The 23,747-nt window shown below is 36.8% G+C and overlaps 1 long non-coding RNA gene across 1 annotated transcript; it reads right to left on the bottom strand.

Moving 5' to 3' along the window:
- Positions 1-5,180: 5,180 nt before the first annotated feature.
- LOC109178215 lies at positions 5,181-22,085 on the bottom strand. The gene is made up of 2 exons (XR_002053685.1): positions 22,008-22,085; positions 5,181-5,733 (listed from the first exon to the last, which is right to left on the bottom strand). It is a non-coding gene; the product is annotated as an uncharacterized LOC109178215 (long non-coding RNA).
- Positions 22,086-23,747: the final 1,662 nt, after the last annotated feature.

Below are 23,747 nucleotides of genomic sequence, written 5' to 3'. Positions count from 1 at the left end.
TTCCACGATCTAATCCTTTGTTTAATTTTATCCTCAATATAGGAGAACACCACTCACTTATTCCTTCCAATAAAAGAGGGCAGTCACAGGTATTTCCCAAAGTTGGGCGCCTGGTCTACCTGCAAACATGCTGCTACCATTTCCCTGTCTTCTTCCTTGGTGTTCTTACTGAAACAGATATTGGATTTATGATAATTTACCTTTTGCCCAGACAACTCCTCATAACGTTTCAAACACTCTTTTATCACACTTGCCTCCTGACTATTTGCTTTAAAGAACAACAGGCTATCATCTGCAAAAAGTAGAAGTGATACCGGGGGGGGGGGGGGGGGGGGGGCACACACCACTATACATCCATGTATAGAGCCAGCCATCTGAGCTCTCTGCAATAACATAGACAACCCTTCTGCACAAATAATGAATAAATATGGGGAAAGCGAATCTCCCTGTCTGAAACCCCGGGTCGGTATTAACCTGCCACTGTTAACACCATTTATCAAAATACTATACTGAACTGTAGTAACACAATGCATGATTAGCTTAATCCAGCGATCATCAAACCCCACAACTTCCAACATTCTCCGCAGGAATTGCCATTCCATTCGATCATAGGCCTTATGTAACAACCCAAAATATTTTTCCTAAATTCCTATTTTATAAAGTTTCGAAATAAATTATTTTATTTCTACGAAGAATTATTTCCTAAAAATTTTGAGCCAACAGTCTATTCGAAACGAGCTCGTAATTATTCTTATCAGTTTGCTATCCTAAATGATTTGATTTTTGAGCCAAGTGTGATTTATTGTTGTCCAAGATATTAAGCCCAACAAATATTCCTTGATCTCAATGGTTTAGCCCAAATATTTTTACTCAAACCCAAGTGTATGCCCAAACTATTATATTTTGTCTAGCCCAATTTATAGATACAACTTTGACCAAAATAACAACCCTAGACCTAAATATCTACTCATTGTATAAGACATGTATATGTAGGAGTGGGAGTTTCGAGTTTCGGTTCGGTTTTTTTCGGTTTCGGTTTCGGTTTTTCGGTTTTAAAAATGTTAAACCATTCGGTTTAACATTAGGTTTCAGTTCGGTTTGAAATGGTTCGGTTTCGGTTCAGATTTAATTCGGTTCGGTGTTCGGTTCGGTTTAAGATCCCCAAATTTCAACATTTCCTAATTTTTCGAACATAATACCAAACAATACATATTCACATAATCCAAATTCAAACTCTAAACATTATATAATAAAATAGCAATCCAAAGTTCAAACACAATACTAAGTACTAATTACCAAACATCAGTTAACGTTTTTGCACAACCGACTCTTCAGTTGGTTCAGTTGGAATATTTTTATTGATAAGATGAATAATCATCTATCTATATAGTTGATATTAAAAGAACTAGTGTCAATTACTATATAGTTAATTTTTGGACACAATCTGTCATTGCTAGTGCACTTGAAATATATTCCAGTACTAGAAAATAATTATAGTACACTGGAAATCAAAATTAGAATGACTGTAAAGCACATTAAATTTATATAAAAATATGAAACTAAGGAAAATACTGAATATTGTAAATATAACTCAAGTTAGATATAATTGTGAGGTAAAGAACAATTGCGACAAACAACAAAAGTGCAATGTAGACAACAAGCTATAAAGAAATCAAATAAAAAATTTAAGGTTCGGTACTAGTAAGAATGAGAACTGAACGGCGAAGCAGGCATCAAGGAACTTGGATTTACTTCTTTATTATTATTATTATTATTATTATTATTATTATTATTATTATTATTATTATTATTATTATTATTATTATTATTATTATTACTATTATTATTATTATTTATTAAAAAAATTATATAGCATTCGGTTCGGTTCGATTTTTGCCAAACCGTTCGGTTTCGGTTCGGTTCGGTACTAAATCGTTCGGGTTACAAAATCCCGAACCGTTCCGTTTTCTATTATTAATTCGGTTCGGCTCGTTTCAGATCGGATCGGTTTGGTTCTGATAAACCGAACAGAAGTGCCCACCGTATGTATATGTATGTTATTTTTATCCATCAGACGAAGGAATTACACAGTAGCCAAGCACCCCCTTCTCTCTCTGCTTCTCGTCTCTCATGTCTCTCGTCTCCCTCTCGCTTTAGCTTAGGTAGCCAGTGGAAGCAGCGGGGAGGTGGTGCGGTGAGAGTGACCGGCGACCTTCCCTTCGGCGAGTCCCAACCAAGAAGCAACAGCTCCGGCTCTCTCTATCTCTCTCATCCCTTAGTCTCTGTTCCCACTCCCTTCATTCTCAATGTCAAACGCAGAGGCGGCAGAGCCTGAGCAGCGGCGGTGAACGGCGTGGCAGTCTCTCCTCCTCCAGCGACCTCCCCTGCCTTTTCAGCGCATTAGCAGGTCCGACGGAGAGCAGTCCTGGCTGTGGCTGGCGGCGGCGTGGCTAGAGCAGATCAGGTGAAGGAGCAGCTACGGTGGCCTTGTTTCCCTTCCCGCGAACAGCGGACGGAACGAATCTGGCGTTCCCTTTCTCCGGCGAGATAACAGACCGGCGGGTGGTCCTTCGTCGAGCAGCACCGACGAGCGGAAGTGGCTGGCGGTGCGGCTCTGGCAGTGGAGTTAGCTGGCAGTGTTGGAGTTACGGTGGAGTTGGCTGGCGTTCCCTTTCTCCGGCGAGATAGCAGACCGGCGGGTGGTCCTTCGTCGAGCAGCAGCGACGAGCGGAAGTAGCCGGCGGTGCGGCTCCGGCAGTGGAGTTGGCTGGCAGTGTTGGAGTTACGGTGGAGTTGGCTAGCGTTCCCTTTCTCCGGCGAGATAGCAGACCGGTGGGTGGAATCAAGTGTTTAGCTTTTGGAGCTCGGTTAAAGGTATAACCCCATGGATTCCCAATCTCTTTTTGACTCTGTGAAGTCATTGTTATGAAGATAGAAATGTGTAGAAATGCTAAAGTATTGTATGTTTGAGTGCTCCGTTGTGGTTATCCGTGTAGTGGCCGGGCCCTTATGGCTCAGCTACGTGTCGTTTCGGACCAGGTGTTACGCGCCCTTGTGGCTCGGCACTTCGGGATCGTCTCGACGCACTTATGGCTTTGATTTCGTGGATTTTGGTTTAGAAATGAGCATGTTATGATAGAAATTGTATTGAATTGTTTATAGAAATGTGCAAGTGAGTTGTATTAGACTTATACTACTTATTTGATCTTCCTAATGCTATTTGAGTGTTAAATGGAGAAGCATGATCATTAAGTGATTAATTTGTTAGAAAAGCATGATTCAAGAGTGTTTTATGTCTCAAGAGATTATAGTCTATTGATTGTGGAAGTATGCAAAGAATGTTGAGAAGTTCACAGTGTTTGAGAAATGCTTTGCTTTGTGTCTAATGTTATACTTGTATTGAGTAGAGAAGCATGATCACTTTGAAAATATGATTTATTATGAAAGCATGGCTAGAATGTGATATTTGAATAATGAGAATTGAAGCATATTTGTTAATAGAAATGTATAGAATTTGCTATGTTGCAAACCGAGCATGATATTATATCCTTGAGTATTTTATGGTTTATATACATGGTTTAGAGGCATGTTATAGAGTATTTTGCATCTCACATATGCCATATTTCAAAAATGCATAAAGGGACCAACGTGAGCCCAAGTATTACTTTCAAAAATCCATAAGCATGTGGTATACCATTCTTTGATGCATTGAGAAGTTGATGAGTTGTTGCATGCATGAGATTGATGCATGAGAGATATATTTATGTATTATCTAAATCGGTGAGGTTTTGGAGGATCCCGTTTGGACTATATCCTCTCGGATGATTTTATGGACATTGTGGTCCCAGTATATGTAACGCGGCGTATTCCCACGTTACGAGGTTGGAAACTACTCGCCAGGCTTGGAATCCTAGTAGGGGGTGTGCACACTGAAAGTTCAATACCTAATTCTACAGCACGAGAACCACGAGATTGGTTCCGTAGACGGTAGGAGATATTCGGTCGGACTTACTCTAACAACCCAAAATTTCATTTTATAAATACGGTATTAAGAAATTTCAAAATAGCCTTTTCACTCCATTAATATTTTTTGCAATCAATCGGTGTTTGAATAAAATATTTTCGTCACATTTTAAATTAATTCGACACCAAAAATGGATTCTATTCAAAAATTCCTAAGCTTTCGAGTACTTCGCGTACTAAGATTTAAATCGAGAAATTTATCTGAGTGTGACCGGGAGAATTCGAAAAGATTTTAAACAAGTGTTAACCCAAATAACTTTTTGAGAAAATTCATTTCCAACCAAAAGTATTCAAAGTTAACATTTCTAGTCTAGGGTTCATGTTGCAAGGTGGACCAAAAAGAGCATTTCCTTTGTTTGATCTTTGCTAGAACTACCCCAAAAATTACCATTTTGCCATCCACCAATCATGAGAGAATCTCCTAGGGTTTTGCACCCTATAAAACCACACATCTTCCTCTTTGAATCCCTGATCTCATTCCCTTGCCTCTCCCAATTCTTGTCTGCTAGAAAGAAGAAGACTACACATTAAGCTCCACACTCCACCATTCATTTCCTCTCTTTCTTTTGATGCCTTCTTTGTCTACAATCTTTGAGTTCTCTTAGGCTTAGTATGTTGTTGTTGTTGGGGTGTTTAGGTGGTGAAGGAAGTGGTGGAAGTTGAGTGGAGAGGAGGCTGAGATCCAAGCAAGAAGAAGAGGCTACTACTACTACACAGAAGGCTTTTAACATCGGCTATTTAAGGCCTTTAACGTCGGCTAAAAAGCGACGTTGTTCTGGGCGACGTTGTATAGTAAACATACGACGTCGGTTAAATAAAAACCGACGTCGTATATTTTTTTATTTAATTTATATAACTTATAACGTCGGTTATTATGAAATAACCGACGCTTTATGTATTTAATTTTTAAAAAAAATTAACATAACACGTCGGGTTTTTGTTAAAAACCGACGTGTTATGTTATTAAAAAAAATAGAAAAAATTATGCCAACAGCCAGGGGACTGTAGGGATGCTAAAATCATGTTTCTTCTTGCGTCTTATGTGTTTGATGTGGAAGAAACCACATGATGAACTCGAGAACATGCTGCTGCAGCAGCATTACAACAACAAAACATAGAACTTCTAAGCACAAGGTATAATGTATAAACACACCATATTGTAAAATTTCTTGTACATTTATCATTCAAAAACTCCATTTCGTCAAGGATTCAATAACTTCTCGTCGAGTGACATAAGTTTGTAACATTAATATTTAATACATGATACTAGAATGTAAAGGTGAAAATTTTACATATTTCTCCACAATGTGAAGTGACACAACACGGTTACACACTTTCAAATAGAGCTTCATAAAAGAAGAAGCAGAAGCAGCCTTGGATGTACATTATTCAACAAAAACTAGAGAAGTGGGGAAGAAAACAAAACTGTCACACACTTACAAGCTCCACATGATCAAACAATTAAAGATTTCAAAAAAAAAAAAAAAACAAAACAAACAAACAAGGATACTCCATAAAACATGCATCCATGCCATTGGTCATGTGATTTAGAATAAAATTAATTTTGAAAATTTGATTTTTTTTCTTTTCTAAATATAATGTACTGTAAGGAGAAATTTAGGGTGTACCGAGTCTGTGTTTGCTTGAGTCTTGTAGTTGTGCAGGAAACGAGTTAATTCCCGCATTGACAGTTAGGAAGATCCAAACAAACTGCATAAAATATCAGAGTAATGAAATTAGGGAGAGAAGAATATACTAAAAGGATGTTAGTAGGAAGCACGAAGAATATAAAATGAATGCAACAATAATGTTCATCACATGTAATCTTGCCAGGTAATTAATATTATACCTAACAAGAAGACATATTCATTAAGATCATAAGCTACCAATGTATACCATCCATAATAATTAGACAGTTAGGGTTTAGATTAATAATATGACAGTCTTCTTCAGAAAGCTGGGAATGGGATTTCTTTGGGACAACAGTCTTCTCCTTCAAGGGTTAGTTCAGTTATAAATAATAATGATAGTCCATTGACTTTAATCAATGCGAACAGGTTGGTTCTGATCATAGTTGAGACTTTATAATAGTAGTTCAGTTATAAACTCTAATAACACAGATCCCCTACTTTACTGGTATCCTTTTACTAGTTTAAGAAAATAGCTTTCGGGCATATTAGAAACCACATGATGAACTCGAGAACATGCTGCAACAAAACAGTTTAAAGAAATTATTGCTTCCCAACAAAGAGAATTGAAAGGGTTTTCTTATGGTAAATGTAGATGATTGGAATCGACACTAAAGTAATACACTCTCTTTACTTTCTTTTTTTCTCAAATTATGGAGTGGGAAAAGATGAAATACTATCATCCATCAACCCCTGTCTATCAAGCCACTCATACGATATTATGTCAGCAGATATCAAAATGGAAAGAGCATAGTAGCAGATTATCCAGGTCGCTTGGTGATGAAACAAGCCTCAGCCTTGCACATTCCTTTACACCAATGCACAGCAGCTCAGCTCACTGGAAAGAAGAATCAGAATCAGCCCTGAGGGCTTTCTTGTCTTTTCACCTTTTTGGCAGTTATAACTGCCATTCCCTCCATCTATCTAGCATATAAGACTTCTTTTGTATCGTTATTGCTCCTGATCTATTCATTTCACTCAGATTCAATACACACTCACCTTCTCTCATGTAATCTCTTCAGTCAATTCCATCTTCTTCCATTATGCACTAAGTTTTCCATCATGGTATCAGAGCATCACCGGAGCTACGTTGCGGCAGTCGTGACGGGGAACGGAAATGGAGACGATGACTTTGCCGATCCAGCTACTTCAAGTCAGATTCCGACCAGTCTGAGCAGCAGCCAACGAGTAGAAGAGTTTGATGACCCCATGTACCTGCATATAACAGAGAATCCAAATCTCGTTCTTGTTTCTCCTCTGCTATCGGAAGTCAATTATGCCTCCTGGAGCAGATCCATGGAGATCGCTCTTGAGGTCAAGAACAAGTATGGATTCGTCGATGGAAGCATAGCTAACCTTGGAGAATCAGATCCTAAGTATGCTATTTGGAAGCGGTGCAACAATATTGTGTGTTCATGGATATTCAAATCCATTAATCCCACAATTGCAGAAGGAGTTCTGTATTTTGAAATTGCAGCTGACATTTGGAGTGTTCTTAAAAAGACATATTCACAAGTGGATGCCCACAGAATTACAGAGTTGCAGAATGAGATTTATAGATGCACACAAGGTAACCTCTCAATCAATGAATATTTTACCAAAAGCAATGCATTATGGGTTCAGATGAATGCTATGAGGCCTATCCCTAAGTGTGAGTGTGTGCCAAGGTGTTCATGTACCCTCATGAGTAAGATTCAGAAAGAAAAAGAGGAGGATCAAATAATTCGTTTTCTGGATGGGCTCAATGATGAATATGAGAATGTTAAATCTGGAATATTGGTTATGGATCCTATTCCCACTATGGAAAAGGTCCTCAATATGTCTTTGAAGATAGAAAGGAAGCTTAAAGGATCTGTGAGTTCCAGGAATCCTGAACTAATTCAAGCCAATGCAGTTCAGAATGCTCAAGGTGATTTCACAGAAGAGCAGGCTGTTGTAGAAGCATCAACCTCCTATAACAAGAAGAAATTCAACAATAATTCAGGGAAAAATGTGCCTAAGTGCACTTTATGTGGGATTCTTGGACACACTATTGAGAAATGTTATAAGAAACATGGTTTCCCTCCCGGATGGATCCCAGGTTACAAGTCCAAAGGGAAACAGACTCAGGATTCACAGCAGAATTCAAATGCATGTGTTAGTCAAATTGCAGATGTTGTCATTTCTGTTGATCAGTTTCAGAAACTTCTAGTCATGTTGCAAGATCAAAATCAAAGGGGCAATTCCCTCAGCAATACAGCAGCAGCCATCTCTAATACTGGAAATAGGCCAGACTCCAGAAAGCCTATGCAGGAGCAAAATGAAGGCAAGTTTGTCTCTAACCTTCATCTCATTAATACCATCAATTCTGTTGATAATTGGATCTTAGGCTCAGGGGAAACAGACCATATTACTTGTTCTTTGGATTATTTTGAGTCTTATCATGCAGCTCATGGGATCCTAGTTAAACTTCCTAATGGAGAAACTGTTAGTGTCACACACATAGGGGATGTCAGGCTACATATGAATATATTGTTGAGAGATGTGTTATTCATTCCATCCTTCTCCTTTAATATCATCTCTGCTAGCAAGCTAACCAAATATTCAGATTATGAGATCATTATTGGAGCTGACTATTGCAAAATTCAGGACCATCATTGAATGGTGGATGGTTTGGCTAGGCAAAAGGATGGACTGTACCTGATGATCACTACTACAGAAACGGTTTTAACGTCGGTTAAAATACCCCATTTAACGTCGGTTATCTTTCGACGTCGTCTTAAGAGACGTCGTAAGTAAATGATACGACGTCGATTGAACAACCGACGTCGTATGTAATATATGGCTTCGGCTTTTACCTAAAAGCCGAAGCCGTATATATATATATATATATATATATATATATATATATATATATATATATATATATATATATATATATATATATATATATATATATATATATATATATATATATTTTAAATAATTTACATACGACGTCGGTTTTTAGGTAAACGCTGAAGCCGTATATATTTATTATTTTTAAAAAATAAAAAATAATTAGCCTACGGCGTCGGTTTTTAGGTAAAAATCGCGCCGTATATGTATATATATATATATATATATATATATATATATATATATATATTTAAAAAATAATAAATATATACGGATTCGGCTTTTACCTAAAAGCCGAAGCCGTATATATTTATTATTTTTTAAAAAAATAATAATTAACCTACGGCGTCGGTTTTTAGGTAAAAACCGACGCCGTATGTTCTTTTTTTTTTTTTTTATTTATATGCGTTTTATGTTTTCTACCCCACCTGTATCAATTTTCAAACCCTGCGCAGCTAGCAATTTAACATTCAACATCAACTAATTTATTAAACTAATTCAAGCTACTAAACATAAAACTAATATAAGTACCACAATTCAACAAAACTACTAAACATTAAACCAATAAACATAAACTAATTTTAAACGTAAAGTATCAAACTATTAAACATGAAACTAATATAAAGAACACAATTCATTAAGCTAATTCAAGCTACTAAACATAAAACTAATATAAGTACCACAATTCAACAAAACTACTAAACATTAAGCCAATAAACATAAACTAATTTTAAACGTAAAGTATCAACTAAGAAGCGTTTTATTAACCCATTCATCAATAAGAAGCTTAGACCATTTGTCTCTAACTTCATCAATCTCTTTTTTGTTGTAGGGCAATCTTCCTTGTCTTTCCAAAGCCTACAAAGTTCAAAAGAAATAAAATTAATAAATAAGCAAGTATTTTTAAACATTTGAAGCCAAAAGATATATTAAGAAATTACTTGCCTTATCCATTCCTTTGCTTAGATTGTTGGAAACAATTTCCAACATGAACTTCATCACATAATAACCACATTCGGTGGTTCCCTTTTGTATAGCACACTACATTGAATTACAATAAAAATAAAATAAATTAATAAAAAAAAACAATAAGTTTGCATGTTTTACAAAGTGAATGAAGTACTTACCGAACATATAGTCCATTTTGGTGAACGATTTTGTTTCTTTCCACTCATCATGTTTGTTGCAGTCATACACCTATTAATATAAGACATAGAATATATATAAATACTTGGCATCACTAGTTTAATGATAACTATTAATTAATTATATAAATTTACATACGTTTCCATTATATGTTTAATGTCTTCACGCGGCCCATGACCAAGTGAATCAAACCAAAAAATTTCATTTAGTCGAGGACAAATCGCCATCAACATCCAATGCTCACTACAAATAAATAATTTATTAGTTTTAAGTGAATATAATATATAATAAAAATATATTATATATAAGTACTTTTATTTAAAACGTAATTAATACTTACTTGAGAACATATAGGGCTAAGTATACCAATTTCTTCACCGACTGCATGGTGGCATTTATATATGATTTCCTGTCTTCCATATTATTCATTTGTGGTTGAATCCAATATGGATCTAGGAAGCCATACGTGTCTTTTGATGCCAACTCAAAACTAATGTAAATACCCCTATTCACAAACACAACCAATTATATATAGATTACCAACTATATAAATATAAAACTATTATGAATAAATAATACTAAAGAACTTATTACCTCATAAAGAACTGAATTAGAGAAACATCGATGGTCTCCATATTTAAGAAACGCATTATCTCATCACTTAGAAGGTGCAAGTCATAGTCAATGTTGCCCATAATACCATGAGCCACATGGACCACAAGAGGGTGTTCAAAACGGCGAGCTATTGAAAAGGCCTTTTTGCATCCATCAGTCAAAGAATCATCATCAGGTATAGTGAATTGTTGATGAACGGATTGCACACCCGAATGAAAAGTCAATTTGGTCTTTTCTTTTGACTGTGAATTATAATACAAGTAAGAATTATTATTTTAAAAAGTAAATTACTTACTATTTTAAAATCGAAATATTTTCAGTATACATACCACATCAACTTTAGTACATAACTCTACCAGCTTCTTTGGCCAAGCAATAAAGTGTTGAATTGCATCACCTACAAGCTGAACCTCACTGGTGGGGATTGGTACATGTGCACTTGGATCACTAACTTCATTTACGCTCACCTTCACATGATTTATATCCAGTACAACCCCATGAACCTGTCCACCACTGTAAGCTGTCCCATATGCTACTGGACGTCTAATTGGATCTTCTAAGAACAGTTGACATCGTGCCCCTAACTACAATAATTTTTAATTAAAAATCATATAAAATTTTATTGATAAATAATAATAAGATAACTTTAAACGAATACTTACAGCCGGTAAATTACTAAAAGGGTCTGGGGAACTAGCTTTGTCACTTGGAGGTAGTGACACAACATCCACACATACGTCATCCACCTGCTTTGCTTGTAAAGGAGTCTGCATAGCACTAAATTTCAACATCATACTAGCTATTTTTGCCTCAAATTGCTCAGTTAATCGTTGACCAAATTCCTCCCGTTCAGAAATATTTTGCTGCTTTTGTTTCTCTAACGCTACTGCAACAGCATCATCAACCATTTGTTGAACATCTTCAGGAGGCTTTTCGCGACGTTTTGCATGGCCAAATACACTTTTGAAGCCATGTCCTCTTCCCATGGCTCTAACACGTCCAGAATGCTCATCAGTACCCAATGCAACAGTCAATGAATCTTGTCTTCCTTTCTCAACAAATTCTCCTTGAGAAATTTGGATCTCAAGAGCATCCTAACATATATAAAAATTATTCAATAATAATTACTATTACTTTAGTAAATGACAACATATTTACTTACAATTTTTTCTGCCACCAATCTTGTTGATTCAGTGCGATAATTTCCTGACTTGTCAATTCTTGCTTTCTTCCACTTTTCGGCTCTACGTGGAGGACTTGGAGGACTCATTGTATACGTCGGATCTGCATCAGCCAACGCTTGTTTTTCTTTCAACTTCTCATCCATCATCATCTTCTCCAACCTTTTATAACCTCCTCGAGCTAAAAGATGTGGATGAATATTCTTAGCTTGTATGTCTTGATATTTTTTTCTTTTTGCCTATATAAATACAAAATATTAATCAAACTCTTTACATGTCCCTCATAATAATGATAGAGTTTATGTTGGAAATATTGATAGAATAATAACGATACCTCATATGCTGAACCTGTATGCGACTTTACAAACTCATCCCATGTCTCTTGTTCAATGAAGTTGTATTTTATACATGGGCTCATACCTGCAAAACTACCGTATATATACTTGCTCACCAATTTCGCTTTAAAATCTTTCCACCGATCACCCACATATCTTAACCATACTCTCCTCATATCAGTTGTGTCGGGAATATCATAAGTATTCTGCAAAACAAAATTATTTATTAGTTAGAAATGTAATTATAGAAACTTTATGAATAAATCAAAATCTTACAAAATTAAAAGTTACCAGGATTTGTTTCCAAATAGTACTCTTAATATTTTCTGGGACATTCGGCCATTCATCTATGGTGATAGGAGTATGTATTCGTCCCACTAATGCAACATAACTTTTAAATGCACTGCCTTCTGGCCCGTAGACAGGCTCCAATCCATCAAGCTCAATGTGGTGTTTCCCTTCAGTAGAACGCTGCAGAATGAGTTTTTGCATACGAGTGGCGCCCCTCGTCTTAGAAGTAGTATTACTACTTTGAGTAGTATGAGTATCTTGTGCAGTACCATCCTCTGTAGTACCATCACCATTTGCTGAATCCATACGCCTGTTTAGAAAAAAAAATTATTAGAATATATAAAAGTACTACAATAAGAAAACTAAAAAACAAAATAAATAGCGGGCATTACATGTAATAATCAATTCTCCCATATCCCTTCATGATGATCATCTCGTGATGCATGTACTTCATCTATCTCATTATCAATAATAGTGGGCAATAAACTTGAAGAAAATGGTGGTATTTCCTCAATATCAAAACTAACATCTTCATTCTCATCTCTAGTAATTTGTCTCTTTCCATGAAGAACAATTGACCATTTTTTGTCACAAGGATCACTAATATAAAAGACTTGTTTTGCTTGGGATGCCATTATGAACTGCTCATTTTTGTGCACTTCACGATTAAAATCAACAAGTGTAAATCCTAACTCATCAACTTTTACACCATGTTTATTATCTACCCATCTACATCGAAACACCGGCACCCTAAACAAAACATAATCAACTTCCCATATTTCTTCAATCACACCATAATATGACAACTCTGCGAACACAGGATTTGTATCTTTCGAACTACTGAAATGCATGGAATTTGCAACCAAAGTAACTCCACTGTTTTGCATAGTGCTCTTTTCATCTTGAGCTTTTGTATAAAAAGAAAACCCATTAATGTCATATCCATTATAGCATAGGACATCCAAACCAGGACCATGTGCTAACCATGAAACAGTTTCAGACATATTATTCTCTTCAATAACTTTATTTTTGAACCAACGAATAAAAGTTCGATTATGTTCGCCCACAATCCACATGTCTGTCCTTCTTGGATTTTGCTCTCTAATCAATGCCTTGTGTTCATCTAAATACGGCTCGACTTCACTTGTATTATGCAAGATGTACAAGTGTGCCTCCTCAACATCTTCACGAGGCATAGTCTTCACTTTGACTCCTCGAGTACCCTTCCCAGCAATTCTTCCTTCATGTCGATTAGTAGAAACACCAATAGCCTCTACCCCTGCCAAATATTCTGTACAAAACTCAGTAACCTCCTCTGCAACATAGCTTTCAACTATAGATGCTTCCGGCCTATATCGATTCCTAACATAACCTTTTAATACTTTCATGTACCGTTCAAATGGGTACATCCACCTCAAATAAGCTGGCCCACAATGTTTGATCTCTCTCACCAAATGCACAAGCAAATGAACCATGATATCAAAAAATGAAGGTGGAAAGTGCATCTCTAGCTGACACAGTGTAACAATAATGTCATTTTGCAATTCATCTAATTTGTCTGGATCAACAACTTTCCCACATATTGCATTGAAAAAGAAACAAAGTCTTATGATGGTATATCTCAACTTTTTAGGTAATATGCCTCTAACAGCCACTGGCAATAGTTGTTGCATTAAGACATGACAATCATGAGACTTCAACCCGACCAACTTTAAATCTTGCATATTAACAAGTTTACTGATATTTGATGAATACCATTGTGGTACCTTTACTCCACGTAAACACTCACAAAAACTTATTTTCTCCTTTCTTGATAATGTATGAGCAGCTGGAGGCAAATATGTTCTCTTATCCCCGCAACGTGGAGCTAATGTAGGTCGTATACACATTTCAACCAAATCCAATCTAGCATTGAGTCCATCTTTAGTCTTACCTTTAATGTCTAAAAGAGTTCCAACAAGACTATCACATACATTTTTCTCCACATGCATCACATCAATACTATGTCTCACATCTAGTGTCTTCCAATATGGAAGATCAAAAAATATAGATTTCTTTTTCCACGGACTCTTCTCATTTGTAGGTATCTCTTTTGACCTCTTACCTCTTTGAGATTGAAGCTTTTGAGTCTTACCAAAAGTAACATTGATGCATTCAACTCGTTCATAAACTTGATTCCCTGTTAATGGTTGTGGAACATCTGTATAGTCTTGAACACCATTGAATGCCTTTTTTAATTTTCTATAAGGGTGAAATTTATCAAGAAATCTCCGATGCCCCATGTATACAGTCTTTCTACCATGAACCAGTTGATGATAACAGGTATTATCTTCACATATGGGACATGCCTTATGACCTTTGACACTATATCCAGACAAGTTACCATAAGCTGGAAAGTCATTGATTGTGCAAAAAAGCATTGCATGCAACTTAAAAGTCTCCTTCCGGTATGCGTCAAATACTAACACACCTTCATCCCATAATTGCTTCAAGTCATCAATCAAAGGCGCCAAAAAAACATCTATATCATTGCCTGGTTGTTTTGGCCCAGAAATCATCAAGCTTAATAATATGTATTTGCGTTTCATACACAACCACGGGGGTAGATTATAAATTATCAACATAACTGGCCACGAGCTATGCTTGCTACTTAGGTTCCGGTGAGGGTTAATACCATCAGTACAAAGTCCAAGTCTAAGATTTCTCGACTCGTGGCCAAATTCAGGAAATGCATTATCAAATGTTATCCATTGAGAATAATCAGCCGGGTGTCGAAGCTTGCCATCGGAAATTCTTTCATCTGCATGCCATGATAAGTTCTTCGCATCGCTTGGATTTGCAAACATGCGCTTAAATCTTGGAAGAATTGGGAGATACCACAAAACTTTAGCTGGTGGACTTTTCAAACGTACTTTACCACTCTCTCTTGTTTTATAACGAGATGCCCCGCATATTGGACATGCATGCAAGTCTTTGTAATCATTCCTAAACAATATGCAATCGTTAGGGCAAGCATGTATTTTTTTGTATCCCATACCCATGGGACACAACATCTATTTGGCATCATATGTACTCTTGGGAAGTTCATTACCATCTGGAAGCATATCATTGACTATTTTAAGTAAAGAAGTAAAGCTCTTGTCGCTCCACCCATTCCCAGCTTTCAAGTTGAATAATTTTAATACAGAAGATAATCTGGTATATTTACTACACCCTGGCCATAAAGGTTGTTTTGAATCATTCAATAATTCATCCAACTCATTTGACCGATTGGTAAACTCTTCTCCAACATCGCGAAACATTTCATCCAACCGATCTTCAGACTCATCATCTTCATTGTCAACATACATGTTAGATGTTGTAGCCACATCGCTTTCACCATGCCAAATCCATTGTGTATAATATGGATTAATCCCATTAACAATTAGATCATCATATATGTCTTCTTCACCTAACCTTTTCTGATTACAACATTACGTACAAGGACAGAAGAACCTCTTATTACTATTCAGAAGGTTATTATTTGCAAACTGTAAAAAATTTCTAACTCCATCTTCATATTCCTGACTAAGTCGATTAGCTTTCATCCAACTTTTATCCATCACAAGCCAATCTAAAATAATAATAACCTAGTTAAACATTTGTTAACAACATTTTAACAAATTTATATAATTATAACTACTACAACAACTACACTATATTCATTTCGGCCAATTAGTATTACATTTTTCTCACAACATTTTAAGTTAAATTAACGTGTGATTATGTTCAATGTTATTTCGATCAAATCTCTAGTACAAGATCTTTTTAATACAAATTGTCTTCTTTTTTTTTTTGTGCGTGTAATTTATATATTATTAGACAAAAGTAACGTTTATTTAGTGTACAAATTTAAGTTATCACAACTGGTTTTATCATCACAATATGTACGGGCTTAACTTAATTATTCCAGTATTTAGAAGAAGAGATTAATGTTCAAATCTTAGTGGTGGTAGTGTGGAAATTATACTTAAATTGGGCAAATTCTTTTTTATGCACACTGACATTTGACTATGTCTGTCGCGCCATTGAATTATCAAATTTTACAATTCTCAAATATTTTGTCGGACCGCCAAGGTTGGAGTATGGGTTGTCTTTAGAGTTATAGATTCAACTTTTTGAAAGAATATTTCTTGTCTTGATGTAATAATGTTATTTTTCATTTTATAAAAAAAATGTTTAAATTCCTAATCAGCTTTTTTAAGTAATGGAAAACATAATTATTAAAGAAACCATGACGGCTGATTGAATGGGACCTTACACTATTGTATTCATCGTGGATACATCTTCTGAAAACGACCTTTCTCTCTCTCTCATTTATTACCTTTTTTATTAAATAAATTAAGTTAGGACAGATATGATCTAATTACCAAATCTAATTAGAATAAGTTATATTGGACCAAGATTCACCTAGCATGGTGGGCCTTGGTCCAAAACAACATCATTTTATATTAAGTATCAACTAGTGCAATATATTCAATATATAACATCATCATGTATTATACACTTAGCTTGTTCACTTAAATTATTTGATAAGTTATATACTTGAAAAGGCAAATTATGGACCAAGATTCACCTAGCATGGTGGTCCTTGGTCCAAAACAACATCATTTTATATTAAGTATCAACTAGTGCAATATATTCAATATATAACATCATCATGTATTATACACTTAGCTTGTTCACTTAAATTATTTGATAAGTTATATACTTGAAAAGACAAATTATGGACCAAGATTCACCTAGCATGGTGGGTCTTGGTCCAAAACAACATCATTTTATATACACAATAATAATATTTCAAGATATACACAATAATATATAAACAAAATTTCATAAAATTCCACATATACACACAACAATTCATAATTGACCCACTAACTTATAAAATTAAATATATACACAATTATTCCTAAAATTTCGAAAATATACACAATAATAATATATTCAAAATTCAAAAAATATATATACATAACCATTTTTAATTTATAATATATATATATATATATATATATATATATATATATATATATATATATATATATATATATATATATATATATACGTACGTACCTTGCAGGAGAGGCGGCGACCGGCGACGACGTTGGGCGACCGGCGATGACGTTGGGCGACGGCGAGGACGGCGGCTTAGGGCGACGGCGAGCGAGGCCGAGGCCGAAGACGACGGCACTGTTGCGAGCGAGGCCGAGGACGACGTCGACGTGCGGAGAGCGAGGCCGACGACAGTGGACGACGGCTTAGGCGGCGGTGGAGAGCATCGGTGGCGTAGGGCGTTCGGCGGCGGTGGCGTACGGCGTTTGGAGCAGTGAGCAGTGAGCAGAGAGCGTACGACGTTTGGAGCGTTTGGAGGAGTGAAATATTTGGAGCTAGCTAGGGCGTTTGGAGCTGAGCAGTGAGCTGTATGTACCATTATTTTTTTTATGTATACGGCGTTTGGAGCTAGCTTGTTCATTATTTTTTTTTAATTTATGTATACGGCGTCGGCGTTATACGACGCCGACGCCGTATACCATTTAAATATATATTTTTTTAATTATAGTAGATACGGCGTCGGAGATAATTCTCCGACGCCGTATCTACTATTTTTTTTTTTTTTTTTAAAATTCGAGTATACGGCGTCGGCGATATACGTCGCCGACGCCGTATACCATTTTAATTTTTTTTTAATTATACGATACGGCGTCGGAGATTTAACTCCGACGCCGTATCTCCTATTTATTATTATTATTATTTTTTTAATTTGAGTATACGGCGTCGGCGTTATACGTCGCCGACGCCGTATACCATTTTTATTTTTTTTTTAATTATTAGAGATACGGCGTCGGAGATTAATTCTCCGACGCCGTATCTACTATTTATTTAATTTTTTTTTTAAATTCAAGTATACGGCGTCGGCGATATACGTCGCCGACGCCGTATACCATATATATATATATATATATATATATATATATATATATATATATATATATATATATATATATATATATTTTATTTGAGATACGGCGTCGGCAACGTATAACGCCGACGTCGTATCTCGTATTTATTTTTTATTTATTTTTTATTTAATATACGGCATCGGCCATACCAAATAACCGACGTCATATGTATTTTTTTAAAAAATAAAAAATAATTTTAAATATTTAACGTCGGATTTTCAAAAAACCGACGTTATAATGTAGACGTTAAATCCGTTTTCTGTTGTAGTGGATCAATCCCCCTACCAAGAAGAAAAGTCAGTCTGTTGAAAAGAACTCTGAGATTTTGTGTAGTAGTGTGTCCATTGAGACATGGCACAATAGGTTGGGTCATTATCCCATGAATAAAGTGAAAATGTTGAAAGGAATAAAAGTTGCTTCTCCCCATGTTACTTCTGATCTTATATGTGACACTTGTTATTTTGCCAAACACAAAAGATCTACATTTCCTGTTAGCATTACAAAATCTGAGAAGTGTTTTGATCTCATACATATGGATGTTTGGGGACCATTTGCTGTGGCATCTCTAAAAGGAGAGCATTATTCTCTGACTATTGTGGATGATTGTAGCAGATTCACATGGTTGCATCTTATGAGACATAAGTCTGAGGTTAAATCCATATTTCAAAACTTCTACAATTTTGTTTCTACTTAGTTTAGTGCAAAGATCAAAATGGTTAGAACAGACAATGGAACTGAGTTTCTTATGAACACCTTTTTTCAATGACAAAGGGATTATTCACCAAAGGTCTTGCACTTACACACACCAACAGAATGGGGTAGCAGAAAGGAAACACCAACATATTTTAAATGTGGCTAGATCTCTGAAATTCCAGTTTGGACTGTCTGATACTTTCTGGGGCCATTGTGTTTTGCATGCCTCATACCTCATCAATAGGCTCCCTACTGAGGTCCTTGATGGAGATACCCCCTTCCAAATCATGTATGGCAAGTGTGTTGATTACAATCATTTGAAGTCTTTTGGCTGTCTTTGTTTTGCTGCCACCATACCGCAGGGAAGGAACAAAATGCAGGCCAGGGCCAAGAAATGCATCTTCTTGGGGTTTCCTGCTGATATAAAAGGGTATAGTATATGATGTGACTGACAAAGTTGTTTTTGTTTCCAGGGATGTTGTCTTTCATGAGCAGGCATATCCTTTTAAAAGAGACAATTCTGATTTTGAGCATGAGATTTCTATGCTAAGATTGTTTGATCCACCTCTACCCTTGGTGCCAATTTCTGTGGAGGCAGAAATCACCCCTCTAAAGTCAGTTCAGAGAAAAGAAGTTCCTGGCCAGTCTGATGAGTTGGCCAGATCCACACTCAGAAGTGATCAGCCCACAGATGAGCATCTTGATTATCAACAGAATGATCACCTCTCAGATGACCATGCTCAACAACCTAACTTGGACAGCCATATAAATGATCATGACAATATTGATGAGCAACAATATGAGTGTAGCCACAGTGATCAACCACAATTTGAAATCCACCTCAATAGTCCTAGTGATCATGTTGCACAGCAACAACCAAGGAGATCCATGAGAATGAGAAACATTCCCTCTAAGTTTCAAGATTACATCTGTCAGTCTGTTGCATCTAGCCAGACAAGCTCACCTCACCCTATCAGTCAGGTTATCTCTCTCCAAGGATTGTCACCTGCTCACAGATTCTGTGCAGCCTCTATTTCTTCTTCTCATGAGCCTCAGTCTTACAAAGAGGCAGTAATGCATGAGGAATGGAGGAAAGCTATGGAAGTGGAAATAGAAGCTCTCATTCAGAACAACACATGGATCCTCACTGACTTACCTAAAGGAAAATCCCCCATTGGCTATAGATGGGTGTACAAAGTGAAGCATAAGGCAGATGGTTCCATAGAAAGGTACAAAGCTAGACTTGTTGCCAAGGGGTACACTCAACAGCTAGGTGTGGATTACATTGAGACTTTTTCCCCTGTGGCAAGGATGACCAACATCAAAACTTTTTTGGCTGTGGCTGCTGCCAAGGATTGGAATGTTCAACAACTTGATATCAACAATGCTTTTTTTCATGGAGACTTAGAGGAGGAAGTGTATATGGTTCTACCACCAGGTTTTCAAAATGCCAAGCCTAATCAAGTTTGCAAACTAATGAGATCTCTGTATGGGCTCAAGCAAGCAAGTAGATAGTGGAATGCAAAGTTGACTAAAGCCTTATTGCTTAATGGTTTTCAACAATCTCAAGCAGATCCTTCTCTCTTCACCAAGTAGTCAGAAGGCTCCTTCTTGGCCTTATTGGTTTATGTTGATGACATTCTAGTGGCAGGAACTAATTCCATCCACATTGATGAATCGAAGCAAATGTTGGATAAAGCCTTCAAGATCAAGGACCTTGGCCATCTCAATTACTTCCTAGGAATTGAAGCCTTCAGAAATCATCTTGGTATCAATATCTGCCAAAGGAAGTATGCCATGGAAATCTTAGCAGAAAATGGTTTCCTTGAAGCCAAGCCTGCCAAAACTCCTGCAATCACAGGCCAGAAACTCACTTCTCTTGATGGGAGATTACTTGAAGAACCTGAAATCTATAGGAGGTTGATTGGGAAACTTCTCTACTTAACCAACACTAGGCCAGACATATCTTATGCTGTCCAGCAACTTAGCCAGTTTGTGGACAAGCCTAGGGATACCCACTTAACAGCAGCTCATAGGGTGTTAAGATATCTAAAAGGAGCACCTGGAAAAGGTCTACTTTACTCTGCAAATTCAGAAGTTAAGTTGCAAGGCTTCTCAAATTCAGATTGGGGAAATTGTATAGAAAGCAGGAAATCCATCACTGGTTTTTGCATCTATCTTGGAGCCTCCTTAATCTCATGGAAAACAAAAAAGCAAGCCACTGTTTCAAGGTCCTCTTCTGAAGCAGAATATAGAGCTTTAGCATCAACAACATGTGAATTTCAGTGGCTTCTATACTTGCTAGCAGATTTGAGAATAGTCTTTAATACTCCTGTGGCTCTATATTGTGACAACAACACAGCCATTGCAATTGGGGAGAACTATGTGTTCCATGAACGAACTAAACACAATGAACTTGATTGTCATGTGGTTAGGCAAAAAGTGAGTGATGGAATAATCAAGTTACTGGCAGTATCCTCTCAAAATTAGACTGCAGATGGTTTTACTAAAGCTTTGGCCAAACCAAGCTTTGATGTGTTTCATGCTAAGCTAGGCCTTCAGGATCTTCATGCTCCAGCTTACGGGGGGATGATGAAACAAGCCTCAGCCTTGCACATTCCTTTACACCAATGCACAACAGCTCAGCTCACTGGAAAGAAGAATCAGAATCAGCCCTGAGGGCTTTCTTGTCTTTTCACCTTTTTGGCAGTTATAACTGCCATTCCCTCCATCTATCTAGCATATAAGACTTCTGTTGTATCATTGTTGCTCCTGATCTATTCATTTCACTCAGATTCAATACACACTCACCTTCTCTCATGTAATCTCTTCAGTCAATTCCATCTTCTTCCATTATGCACTAAGTTTTCCATCACTTGGAAGAACAGAGCTGAAAACTAGCAGTTGTTCTAAAGAATAAGAACTAATATGATTAAGAGCGAAAATTAAGTCTAAACAACTTAAAACATCATTTAAAACCTTAAAAATCATATGGAAATATATAAGCAGTCTTTTCTACAAAACTAAGTTAGAGTTAAAATTGATAGTTGGACTGCAGATTTATTATATACATACTATGTTCAACAACTACAATATGGAGTTAACTTGAATAAAACAGTAATTTATAATCAAAATATAGTGAAGTGAAGCAATGATTACCTATGGTGGTAGAGGTTAGTTGCTTGGCTGATCATTCTAACCATGTTCGGGTTAATATGTTCTTCAGTCGATTTACAGAGAGTCACTGTGCATCTCAGTCAGCCTCTGCAAATGTGCATGAACTCCGGCTGACATAAGTCTCTGTGCATCTCACTATAACAAAATGTCAAGCATCAAGATTTTATAAATCAAGGACAGATCCATAAATTTTTTTCAGTGGGGTGGAGTGGCAGTGCGGCGGTACAGCGGCGGTACAGCGGCGCGGCGGTGAGGCGGGAAGGGTTGCGGTTGTGGGCAGGTGCGGCGGTGGCTGCGGTCTGCTGTGCGGAAGACGAAGAAGAAGAGGAAGACGTCGACGGCTGCGGTGCGGCGGTGCGGATGGCTGAGACGTGGTGGTGCGACGTCGATTTGGGAGGAGACGGTGGGCGGCTGCTGGGTGTTTTGTGGATGGTGGGGAGAAGGAAAACGGGAGTTGCTGCTAAGTGAAAATAATTTCAAAACAGCTTCACCCGAGATCTATTTTAACAACCCTATAATGTCGGCTATTAACCAATAGCCGACGTTATAAATAAAAAATTAAAAATTAAAAAAATTAAATAACCTACGACGTCGGCTATCTATATAGCCGATGTCGTATTGTATTTATTTTTTTATTTTTTATTTATAACATCGGCTATTTGGTAATAGCTGACGTTATAAGTTTTGTAAAAAAAAAAATTAAAATAGGCTTTAACGTCGGCTATGTATATAGCCGACGTTAAAGGCCCGACGTTATATGTGAATTCTGTAGTACTATACAAGAGGTATAACCCCATGGATTCCTCTTTAAAATTGGCTCTGTGAAGCCTTAGTTTTGATGTGTTCATGCTTAAAAGTGATTTAGTATTTGTTTGTGAGTTGTTGAGATTGTTTTGGACTTGTTTGGATTAGATTTTGCAGATGAAAAACCTTCTGGTGCACAACACAGTGTGCACCAGATCAGATGAACGGCCCTAGCCGCGGCCCATCAGGAGGGCCGCCGGCTAGAGCCGTGCTTGCACGGGACTAGGGCACGGCCCTAGAGGACGGCCGCTGCCTAGTCCCGGTGAAGTAACAGGGTGTAAGGGGCGGACCATGAGGAGTCCCGCCCCAGGCCCCTGACTTTGATTCTGATAAGAATCTGTGCAGTGGCCAGGCCCTTGTGGCTCAACTACGTGTCGTTTTGGGTCGAGTGTTACGGGCCCTTGTGGCTCGACTCTTCGGGACCGTCTCGACGCACGTTTTGGCTTTGATTTTATTGATTTTGGATTTAAAATGAGTATGTTATGAAGGAAATTGTGAAGAAATACTACACAGAGTATATATTTTTGCTATGCACTGTATATGAGAAGTTGATATCTTTGTGATCTGTTTGATGTTTTATTAAGTATAGAAGCATGATCATTTGAGAATGTGATTCACTATTATAGCATGTTTAATTGCGATTATTTGATCAATGAGAATGGAAGCATATTTGTTGAAGTGAAATGTATAGAAGTTACCTATTTGAAAATCGAGCATGACATTATATTTTGAATTCTTCATGTTATTTTATACATGACTTAGAAGCATGTTATAGAGCATTTTGGCATTTCACATGTGTCATATTTCAAAAATGCATAAGGGGCTAACGTTAGACCAAGAATACTTTAAAAAACCATAAGCATGTGGTATATCATTCTTTGATGCATTTAGAAGTAGTAGAGTTGTTTGCATGCATGG

The sequence above is a fragment of the Ipomoea nil genome, unplaced genomic scaffold, assembly GCF_001879475.1.
Source record: "Ipomoea nil cultivar Tokyo-kokei standard unplaced genomic scaffold, Asagao_1.1 scaffold0099, whole genome shotgun sequence".
Classification (NCBI taxonomy): domain Eukaryota; kingdom Viridiplantae; phylum Streptophyta; class Magnoliopsida; order Solanales; family Convolvulaceae; genus Ipomoea; species Ipomoea nil.
Note: the sequence above shows the minus strand (reverse complement) of the source record. Positions and strands in the feature narration are given on the sequence as shown.